Genomic DNA, 12,099 nt, shown 5'->3' with positions numbered 1-12,099 from the left:
TCTGCACCCATCTGCGTCTGTGTGCCACCGCCGTACTGCATAGGCGGGTATGCCGGTGGCTGCAAATCTGCACATGCGCAGTATGGCATGAGGCACTGTACAACCTAGCGCCTGTTAATAGCCTGACCCAATAGATAGGTCACAAATAATTGTGAACACATCCTGCCTGCACTGCCTGACACTATACCCTGTATGAATACTCCCAAAATAGAGCAAGTCAGGGGAACAACTATAAAGTCATCAGTAGGTGTGGTTTGGGGTGGAGCAACAATTTTGTGGATGTCAACAAATAGTGACTATGGGAAAGTAAATGTATTTGGCTTTTGTTTTATTTCTTAGTTATGCTGCGCTTCCCCTTTGGGGTAAAAGAAATGAAAAAGAAAACACTATTATAAAACTGTAAATACACTTTAAAAGAGAGAGGTGAAGTTGTCCTCCCAACCAAACAGCATCAGGTGCTCATCAGAGCTAGGATATCCGAGATACTCGGATATCCTAGCTCTTTTTTCACTATTCGAGCTCGAATACCGAGCTCGAATAGTATTATCTATCCGGGCTGTGCTATCCGAGCGCACCCGGATAGCAAGCAGCTATCCGGAGATATCCTAGCTATCCGAGCTCGGATAGCGTCACCAGCTTGGATAGCGTCACGTCTGACGTCACCTCGAGTCCTCACAAGCGAATCAGAGGGCTCCCAGCCCTCTGACTGCAGCCAATCACAGAGGGGGAGCCTGGCCAAGCCCCCCTCTATAAATAGCGGACGCCATCTTGCCTCACTCGTCCTGCTTGCGACTTACTGACTGATCGTACTGAGAGATTGCTCCAGTGCTTTTTGTCTGTGTGCAAGTGCATTTATATTGTTCTAAACCAAGCGTTTTTACACTCAAACACTTAATATTCAACTGTATTGCTTTGTATTGTAGATAGATTGTATTTTAGGCAGTTTAGTTTGTGTGATTAGGGACTAGGGAGGGAGACTGTCACTGGTGCTGCTGCAGCTGCAGCCAGCAGCTAAGCCCTGTGCCTAGGCAAGGCAGCCTGCCCTGCTCTGTGCTCTAGTCTCTAGTCACCTGTGCTCTCACCTGTCCTACTCTACTGTACTACTTCTTCTGTGTTAGATAGATTTGTACTATTTTGTAGTTAGCAAGGCCCAGCTTTACTGCTATACCTGTCCTGTATCTGCTTTCTGTAATCTAGTCACACCTGTTCTATTATTTAGCTAGATTCTTCTATTGTTTAGTTAGTAGTACTGTAGTGTACTCTAGTCTGTGTATAGGGACCATCCGTCACCGCGTTACTTGGGGTCTTTGTGTGCGCAGTGCACGTCTGCGCTGTCCGCACCCTCTCGTTAGTGCTACACCCGTCCTATTGTTTATATTACTTCTATTGTGTATTCGCTGACTATACTGTACTGTAGTCTGTGTATAGGGACACCGTCAGTCAGCGTCAGCTAGGTTCTTTGTGTGTGCACTGCGCACTCTCCGTTAGCGCTACACCGATCTCTGCTGTAGAGTACACCTGCCCGTCACCTCACACACCCACCACCACCAGTCCCACCCCATTAAAGTACCCCACTTGTCCCACCCGCCTTTACATACATACTTTTTTTTTTCATTTGTATAATATTAAAAATATACGACGTCTGGCACTGGCAGCCGCGGTTTGGGCAGGGGCAGCAAGGGCAGCGAAGGCATCGCCAAGAGAGGAGGTCGTGGGCGTGGCAGCCGCGCCACCACCACCATGCGCACTTCTGCGTCTGCACCAGTGGCTATTCCGCCATTAGCCACTGGCCGTGGACGCCTTGGCCGCCCAACAGCTGGGAGTCACGCTGCAGAGACGCAGCAGCAGCGTGTGGCGCAGATGTTCCTCCCACCGCCAGGTCGTAGTCGTCCTATTGAGGAGAAGGACACAGACTCTGTGGTGGAACTGATGGTGGATGATCATGAGCAGGCCACCATTAGCTCTGGAACCGAGTCCTCCACCCCCGTCACCACTCCTGTTCGCAAGAGCAGCAGCAGCCGACCAGCACTGCCTGGGGAGGAGGAGGAGGAGTGCAGTTCTCCAGCCCCAGCGGGCGACACCAGCACCCTGTCACTCAGCACCTTCTTATCCCCAAGCACAGCGGGGTTATGGAGTGCTGTTGCGGCAGAATTGGAGGAGGAAGGAATGCTCATGGGCACTTTGGGGGATGATGCTTTGGACAGTCAGACAGTGGTGACTGTCCATCCGCCCATGCATGCAGAAGGGGAGTTTGTGGGATCCCAGCAGGACATGTTTGCGGAGGGGGAGGATGATGATGACAGGGTGAAGGACAGAGACTGGGTGTCAGGTCCTGGGAGTGGGGATGTCATCAGCTCTGAGGAGGAGGAGGAGGATGCGTCTGTGGGCCTTGCTAGAAGGATCAGCATCGCAGGCATGGGCAGGATCACAAGTGGGCGTGGTATGCAGGCCACACAGCGTGCTGATCCGGAGACGAGTTCTGCCAGTGCCACCACCAGCCGCACCGAGAACCCCCCCCCCCCCCCCAACCACCACAGGGAGACCAGCGGCAGCAGCACCTTCCAGCCGAAGGGGCAACTTCACCTCCCCAATTTGGAATTTTTTCACCCTGCCATATGTGGAGTGCAAGTATGCCACCTGCAACCAGTGCCGCCAGCAGCTCAGCAGAGGGAAGGAGCCCTCTGCGTTTGGCACCACCTCTCTGGTGAACCATCTGGCAGGGAAACACTTTCATGAGCATGAGGAGTCCATGAAGTTGAAGGAAGCTGGAAGTGGCAGTGGCAGACCCGCCACCACTGCGAAGACATCGGCAGCAGCCACCCGCCCTCCTCCACCTCCTCCAGCAGCACCAGCAGGAGTGCGTCAGAAACGCACTGCTCCTCTTCCCTCTGCAAATCCTGCCGCCGACACTGAGGCCTGTTCTGGCAGCCAGTCCTCAGTGGCCTCCTCTGCTCCCTCCACTGATTCCCGTGCCAGCAAAAGGCATCGCCAGACCCTGCTCAGCGACACCTTCCAGGGGCTGGTCAGGGTTCTGCCTCCCAGCAGCCGTCGCGTGCATTAGCTGAACGGCTCGCTGGCACGGGCCATGTGCTCCCAACTCCTGCCTTATTCCCTTGTGCAGGAGGTGAGCGACATGCGTGCGTTCCTGATGTGTGCAGTCCCCGATTGGCCAATCCCCAGCCGACATTATTTTGCACGCACGGCCATCCCTGCACTTCACCGCTCTGTGATGGCCAATGTCGGGAGAGGGCTGGATCACACAGTGGGTCAACGGGTCCACGTCACCATGGACTTGTGGAGCAGCTGCTTTGGGACAGGCCGCTATCTGTCCTTCACCGCGCATTGGGTCAGCTTGGTGGAAGGGGGTGAGGAGGGGGGAGCAGCATCGGGCACTGTCAGAGCAGCAGCAGCAGCAACAACGCAGTGGGTGGTGCCACCATGCAGGGTCAGCGGAATTGCAGCAGGTTCCTCTGATCCGCTTCCATCCTCCGGCACACCAGCCCAAACCCCCTGCCCCAGCAGCAGCGTGAAGCCCCTCCACTGCCAAGCGCTGCTGGAATTGGTCAGCCTGGGGAAGACCAAACTGACGGCGAACCATGTCCTGGCCAAACTCCGAGAGCAGTAGAGGAATTGGCTGACCCCCAGAGGCCTCAGAGTCGGAGAGGTGGTGTCCGACAATGGGGCAAACCTTGTTGCTGCCATCAACAAGGGAGACCTGACCCATATCCCCTGCCTGGCGCACGTCCTGAACCTGGTAGTCCAAAAGTTCCTGCAGACCTACCAGGGGATGGACCGACTCCTTGAGGCGGCAAGGAAGGTTGTGCGTCATTTCCGGCACTCGCCTGCAGTCGTAGCGAGCCTGGAAGAGGTGCAAAAGGAGCTGCACCTGCCACAACACCGGCTCATGATCGATGTTCCAACTCGCTGGAACTCCACCTTGGCGATGTTGGAGCGTCTGGTTGAACAGAGGCAGGCTGTCAGCCAGTACGTTGCACGAGCAACAGTTGCCGCCATCACTGCAACTAAACGTGCCGCCACCAACCTCCCATCCATCATCTCCACCGAGGACTGGGGGGAAAATGCAGCAGGTGTGCTCAGTCCTGGCACCCTTCCTGCAGGCCACCAACATGGTAAGCAGGGACCATGCAATGGTGTGCGAGTGGGTCCCCTTGGTGTGTGTGCTGGACAGGGCCCTGTATGCACTGCTGGAAGAGGGAGCGGCAGCCTTGGACCAGCAGGAGCTGCAGGCAGCTTCACAGGCCACTTCTGAGGAGGAGGAGGGCTTGGAGTTGGTGGAGGTCCCTGACCTTGCTGCTGATGAGGGGGAGCAGCAGAGCGCAGCTGGACTGGTGCGGGGGTGGAGAGAGGATGAGGTGCAGGAGGCAGAGGAAGAGGAAGACAGCACTGTCGGCTCTGGGGCTGCCGATGATGTGCCAGCAGACGTGGCCAGACTCTTCCCAATGGCAGCGCACATGCTGAGGTGCCTGCGCACGGACCCAAGGGTCATCCAGATGAAGAAGAGGGAGGACATCTGGATCTGCATGATGCTGGACCCACTTCTGAAGGGGAAGCTCAGCCAGTTCCTGCCTGCAGGAGGAGACCGTGCGCAACAAATGAGGGATTTGCAGCTGTCCCTTGTTGAGCGCTTGGAGGAAGCCTTCCCTCAGCCATCCACCCCCACTGTCCAGCCAGCACAGAGGCAGCAGCAGGTGCCTGCATCCACCAGCAGCAAGCGCACACGCACCACAGACCTGCTGTCTCTGACCAACGAGCTCTACATGAGTGTAGAGCTGCTAAGGACTAGAGAGGAGGAGCCTGCAGCAGCATCCTTCTCCGGTCACAGACAGCGCTTGACCCGCATGGTGGCTGACTACATGGGGTCCTTCAGCGGGCTTGACAGCGTTGCCCCTGTTGATCCCATGGAGTATTGGGTCAAGCACCTGCCGATCTGGAGCGAGCTTGCGCAGTACGCCCTGGAAGTGCTCTCCTGCCCCCCTTCCAGCGTACTGTCAGAGCGTTGCTTCATTGCAGCCGGTGGAGTCATCACTGAGAAGCGATCTCGTCTGTCTCACAAGTCTGTGGACAGACTGACGTTTCTCAAAATGAACCAGGCTTGGGTGGAAGGCGAATTCCTGGCCCCTGTTGTTGGCGAGAGGGGGACATGAAGTGGCGCACACACACATTACACCTGCTGCTGCTGCTGTATTTCTTCCTGCTGTCTGTGTCTTCACTGCCAGGGAACACATTACAAGGTGCTGCTGCCCATGCGCCAACAGCTATTACGCTCAAAAATAGCTGCCTGCATTATTTTGATTAAAAAAAAAATTGTAATTATTTTAGAGGTGTCCAGGTTGAAAACTGTGCTGTCCCAATTGTGTATTGGACACAATGTGGGCTTCACGACCGCTGTCTGGAACCTCATGCTGTTTATTTACGGCCCTGGTACCACCGCTAGGAACCAGGGCCTATTATGCCTCGCTGCCTGCCCTCCTGCCTGCTGCCAAATGCCAGTCTGCCACACACACTCATCCTCCTCACGCTGCCTGCTGCTGTATTTCCTCCTGCTGTCTGTGTTTCCACTGCCAGGGAACACATTACAAGGTGCTGCTGCCCATGCGCCAACAGCTATTATGCTCAAAAATAGCTGCCTCTCTGCCTGCATTATTTTGAAAAAAAAAATTGTAAGTAATTTAGAGGTGTCCGGATTGAAAACTGTGCTGTCCCAATTGTGTATTGGACACAATGTGGGCTTCACGACCGCTGTCTGGAACCTCATGCTGTTTATTTACGGCCCTGGTACCACCGCTAGGAACCAGGGCCTATAATGTCAGTCAAATCCCACTGCCTGACACACACTACTCCTCCTCCTGTAGCTGCATTGAGCTTCTGCTGTCTGTGTGCTGCTACCACTGCCAGGGAGAACAGAAGAAGAACTATTTTCTGCTGCCACCTGCCCACCCACTCTCCTACCGGCAGCTATTACCACACTACAACTTGCAACTACTTCCTCCTCCTGCTGATGTCTGTGTTTTACCACCGCCACGGTACACAGAAAAAGGCGCTGTGGCTTGCAATGTGCCACTACCTACCTATTATGCCATCAACACAAATATAACTATGGTGTTAGTAAAATAAAATATTTCCACAAATGAAGTAAAAAAAAATATTACAAAAGAAAGGAAAACCAAGACACATAATATAATGATATAGAAGAAGAAGATATAGAAGAAGAAGATGAAGAAGAAGAAGATATAGAAGAAGAAGACGAAGAAGAAAAAGAAGATATAGAAGAAGAGAAAGAAGATATAGAAGAAGAAGAAGAAGAAGAAATAGAAGAAGAAGAAGAAGATATAGAAGAAGAAGAAGATATAGAAGAAGATATAGAAGAAGAAGAAGAAGAAGATATAGAAGAAGATATAGAAGAAGAAGAAGAAGAAGAAGATATAGAAGAAGAAGAAGATATAGAAGAAGATATAGAAGAAGAAGAAGAAGAAGATATAGAAGAAGATATAGAAGAAGAAGAAGAAGATACAGAAGAAGAAAAAGAAGAAGACGATATAGAAGAAGAAGAAGAAGATATAGAAGAAGAAGAAGAAGATATAGAAGAAGATATAGAAGAAGAAGAAGAAGATATAGAAGAAGAAGAAGATATAGAAGAAGAAGAAGAAGAAGATATAGAAGAAGAAGATGAAGACGACGTAAATGAAGACTTCCAACTTACAACCATTTTGGACACACCTTCTTATGCAAACACTTTTCATGAAGTTAATTTACTATTTTTGATACCTTTTTTATAACTACTACATCACCACATAATCACTTGATGTTTTTCTTCATAAAAAAGGTGGTTTTATGCATCATTGACCTCCAATACAAGTTTTAAAAGCTATTTAAGGCCAGCTCGAATATTTTACTCGAATACAGACTCGGACAGTGACGTCGGATATCCGAGGTCGAATCGCATATTCGATTAACTCGAATATCGAACTTCGAGATGAATTCGGATAGTTTACTATCCGAATTCGACCAAACTCGAATAGGATAATGAGGTATCCGATCAACACTGATCACAATGCTGTGTGACTCATCAGTGGCCAAATGGCTTTATTTCAACCCGAATATCCACCGGTTTGGCTGAAGTTCAGTTTTCCTTTCATATCAAACAAAACAGCTGCTGTACAGCTAATGAGTCATTCTTTCTATCTGTTCAGAGAGGGAAGAAAATGTGAAATATTCATCTCAGCACACTACCTGCAGACAATCTCAAGCCAGTTCCTTCTCCTGCTGTGTCATAATATACCTGTGACATTTACACACCTAGGAGCAAGCAAGATACCTTCAAGGAAGCTTAGCGTTAATCCAGCATCAGATAACCATTCAGATGACAGGGGAAACCTATGGGCATGATCAGGGGGGCCTCTAGCCATTTTGTCACCCCAGGCGAGAACACCTGTGGCGCCTCTAACCACACCCATAACCCCCCCGTTAAGGCCCCCCCAATAAAGGATATGGCAGTGTTTTACCCAAAAAAAATTGTAAAAGTGGGCAGAAGGAGGCACAGGAAGAATGTAGGGGGCACAAAGGGGAACAGAATAATGCACAAAGGGGGACAGAAGGAGGCAGAGGGGGATGTAAGGAGGCAGAGAGGGACAGACAGAGCCACAGGGAGACAGAAGAAGGAACAGAAGGAAGCACAGGGGGACAGCGGATGGTGCAGGGGACAGAGATGGCACATTGGGACTGAAGAGGCACAGGGAGAAAGAAGGAGGCACAAGAGGACAGAAGGAGGCAGAGTGGGACTGAAGGAGGAACAGGGGGCAGAGGTAGCACAGGGGGACAAAGAAAGGTACAAGGGGACATAAGGAGGCACAGGGACAGAAGGAGGCAGAGGTGGCACAGGGGGACTGAAGGAGGAACATGGAGACAGAAGGAGGCACAAAAAGGACAGAAGGAGGCACAAAGGAAGGGGGGGGGGGAAGGATGTACAAGGCACACAGGGACACAGTGGCAGCTGCCTGTAACTAACGCTAAGCAGATGCAGTAGAAGCAAGTCATAAAACACCTGTGGGGGTGGGGCTTAGTCAGGGGGCGTGACTTAACCCAGGGGGCATGGCCTAATCCAACAACATGGCGCTTCCAGGACCAATGGCATTCTAGGCAATGGCCTGTACTGCCTATGCCTAGAGGCTCCCCTGGGCATGATCTATGGGCCTGATCTGGTACACACACGCCACACGCATGACGTCACACGCATGCGCAGAGTGCTCCTAGCCGCGAGTTGCATGCTGTTGTACACGTGCCAGCAGCGGTTGCTTGCTATAGCACGTGTGCAGCCCGGCCAGAAAAAACGCATTGCTTCCCAACCAAGCCGATCGGAATACGGGGTCACGAGGCAATACCAGGTACTGGTGGGGGCAGAAAGGAGGACCAGGGGAGCAGTTCCAAATAAAATATTGGCGCCATACGTTGTACTAGGGATATATTATAAACATTTTAATAAATGGAACAAATGGGCAAATATTTCTTTTATCCACAGTAGAACTCTTTATTTTAAAACTATAATGGCCAAAAAATGAGAAATATTTTTTTTTCTTATTATTTCCATTAAAATGCATTTAGAATAAAATAATTCTTAGCAACATGAACCAAACAAAGAAAGCCTAATTGGTGGCGAAAAAAACAAGATATAGAAAGTTTTGTTGTGATAAGTAGTAATAAAGTTATTGACAAATGAATGAGAGGAGCGCTGAAAAGTGTAAATTGCTCTGGTACAGAAGGCGGAAAAAACCCTCAGTAGTGGAGTGGTTAAGCCTGGTACCCACATCCAATTTTGATTGGCCATTGACTGGCCAATTTATCCCACTTCCAATGAGTATGAGAGCTTACCTGCTCAGTCTGTTCATAGAATCTCTTGGCCCTCATACTGCATGGAGGTGGTAAATCGGCAAGTAAATGACCAATTGAAATTGCATGTGTGTATTCATGTGCATGTGTCTATGTATTTTAAAGCCTGGTACACACATTCAATTTTGATTGGCCAATTCTACCTTTTCTGTCTGTTGTTCATGGCATTCAAACTCCATTGCCCCGCACACTACATGTAGGGGGTAAAATTAGCCATTGATTGGCCAATTAAAATTGGATGTGTGTATGCACCCTCAGTCAGTAAGAAATGTCTGATCTGCATGATTGTCCAGTATATATGGTTAAACATATTAACCTCCCTGGCGGTAAGCCCGTGCTGAGCACAGGCTATGCCGCGCAGGAGGATTTCTCAGGCCCTGCTCGGCCGATTTGCATAATTTTTTGTTTGCAACACGCAGCTAGCACTTTGCTAGTTGCGTGTGCACTCCTATCACCACCGCTCCACGCCGATTAGCCGCCGCGCTGCCCCCCTCAGACCCCGTGTGCTGCCTGGCCAATCAGTGCCAGGCAGCGCTGAGGGTTAGATCGGGACGTCGATGTCACGACGTCGATGATGCCGCCCGTCGCCATGGCGACGGGGGAAGCCCTCCAGGAAATCCCGTTCCTTGAACGGGATTTCCTGATCGGAGATCGCGAAGGCGATCGAAGAGGGTGGGGGGATGCCGCTGCACAGCAGCTATCATGTAGCGAGCCCTGGGCTCGCTACATGATTTTAAATTTTTAAAAAAAAAACTGCTCTGCTGCCCCCTGGCAGTTTTTAATAGACCGCCAGGAGGGTTAAGCCTGTTACACACTCTAAATTATGATTGGCCAATTACTGACCAATTTTACCACCTCCATGTAGTATGAGGGTCAGCAGATATTAAACAGTATGAGCAGAGTCTGGACGTAAACTCTCCTCCTACATGGAGGTGGTCAGTGATTGGCCAATTATAATTGTGTGTACCAGGCTTTAGAGGCAGAGGATCAGCAGAGCAGCCAGGCAATTTGCATTGTTTAAAGGAATATACAGTGGTGTGAAAAACTATTTGCCCCCTTCCTGATTTCTTATTCTTTTGCATGTTTGTCACACTTAAATGTTTCTGCTCATCAAAAACCGTTAACTATTAGTCAAAGATAACATAATTGAACACAAAATGCAGTTTTAAATGATGGTTTTTATTATTTAGTGAGAAAAAAAAACTAAATCTACATGGCCCTGTGTGAAAAAGTGATTGCCACCCCTTGTTAAATAATAACTTAACTGTGGTTTATCACACCTGAGTTCAATTTCTGTAGTCACCCCTAGGCCTGATTACTGCCACACCTGTTTCAATCAAGAAACCACTTTAATAGGAGCTATCTGACACAGAGAAGTAGACCAAAAGCACCTCAAAAGCTAGACATCATGCCAAGATCCAAAGAAATTCAGGAACAAATGAGAACAAAAGTACTGTAATTGAAATCTATCAGTCTGGTAAAGGTTATAAAGCCATTTCTAAAGCTTTGGGACTCCAGCAAACCACAGTGAGAGCCATTATCCACAAATGGCAAACACATGGAACAGTGATGAACCTTCCCAGGAGTGGCCGGCCGACCAAAATTACCCCAAGAGCGTAGAGATAACTTATCCGAGAGGCCACAAAAGACCCCAGGACAACATCTAAAGAACTGCAGGCCTCACTTGCCTCAATTAAGGTCAGTGTTCACGACTCCACCATAAGAAAGAGACTGGGCAAAAACGACCTTCATGGAAGATATCCAAGGCGCAAACCACTTTTAAGCAAAAAGAACATTAAGGCTCGTCTCAATTTTGCTAAAAAAAAACATCTCAATGATTGCCAATAGAGATGCTCTGCGGAATTATGAATTCCGTGATTCCGGCCGGAATTAGGTTAATTCCGATAGTCAAACGGAATTCCGCGGAAATTTTATAATTCCGACGGAATAACACTCTCTCTCTCTATCCATCCAATGCAGTAGGGAATTGCAGATTTTCAAAACAGCTTATATACCATAGCTGGGATTTGAACCCAGAACCTAGTGTGTAGTAGGTATCTGTCTTACCCTCTAGACCATGACCCACACTACATGCTAAAGCTGGCGGTAGCATAAACCATACTTCCATTATGATCAATTCGATAGAAAAAGTAGCATGATTAAGGATTTGTACTTTTTGAAAAGCATGCTTATATACCATAGCTGGGATTTGAACCCAGAACCCCAGCTATGGTATATAAGCATGCTTTTCAAAAAGTACAAATCCTTAATCATGCTACTTTTTCTATCGAATTGATCATAATGGAAGTATGGTTTATGCTACCGCCAGCTTTAGCATGTAGTGTGGGTCATGGTCTAGAGGGTAAGACAGATACCTACTACACACTAGGTTCTGGGTTCAAATCCCAGCTATGGTATATAAGCATGCTTTTCAAAAAGTACAAATCCTTAATCATGCTACTTTTTCTATCGAATTGATCATAATGGAAGTATGGTTTATGCTACTGCCAGCTTTAGCATGTAGTGTGGGTTATGGTCTAGAGGGTAAGACAGATACCTACTACACACTAGGTTCTGGGTTCAAATCCCAGCTATGGTATATAAGCATGCTTTTCAAAAAGTACAAATCCTTAATCATGCTACTTTTTCTATCGAATTGATCATAATGGAAGTATGGTTTATGCTACCGCCAGCTTTAGCATGTAGTGTGGGTCATGGTCTAGAGGGTAAGACAGATACCTACTACACACTACGTTCTGGGTTCAAATCCCAGCTATGGTATATAAGCTGTTTTGAAAATCTGCAATTCCCTACTGCATTGGATGGAGGGAGAGAGGGAGAGAGAGATTGATTTAAAAAATTTTCCGACGGAATTCCGTATAAATCGGAATTCCGCGGAACTGTCCCGGTATACCGTCGGAATGGAACGGTAACGGAATTGCTATATGTCGGAATGCGGAATTGTGCCGGAAACGGAAATCGGCTATTCCGACCATGCCTGATTGCCAAGACTTTTGGGAAAATACCTTGTGGACCGACGAGACAAAAGTTGAACTTTTTGGAAGGTGCGTTTCCCGTTACATCTGGCGTAGAAGTAACACAGCATTTCAGCAGAAGAACATCATACCAACAGTAAAATATGGGGGTGGTAGTGTGATGGTCTGGGGTTGTTTTGCTGCTTCAGGACCTGGAAGG

The sequence above is a fragment of the Hyperolius riggenbachi genome, chromosome 11, assembly GCF_040937935.1.
Source record: "Hyperolius riggenbachi isolate aHypRig1 chromosome 11, aHypRig1.pri, whole genome shotgun sequence".
Lineage (NCBI taxonomy): Eukaryota > Metazoa > Chordata > Amphibia > Anura > Hyperoliidae > Hyperolius > Hyperolius riggenbachi.
Note: the sequence above shows the minus strand (reverse complement) of the source record.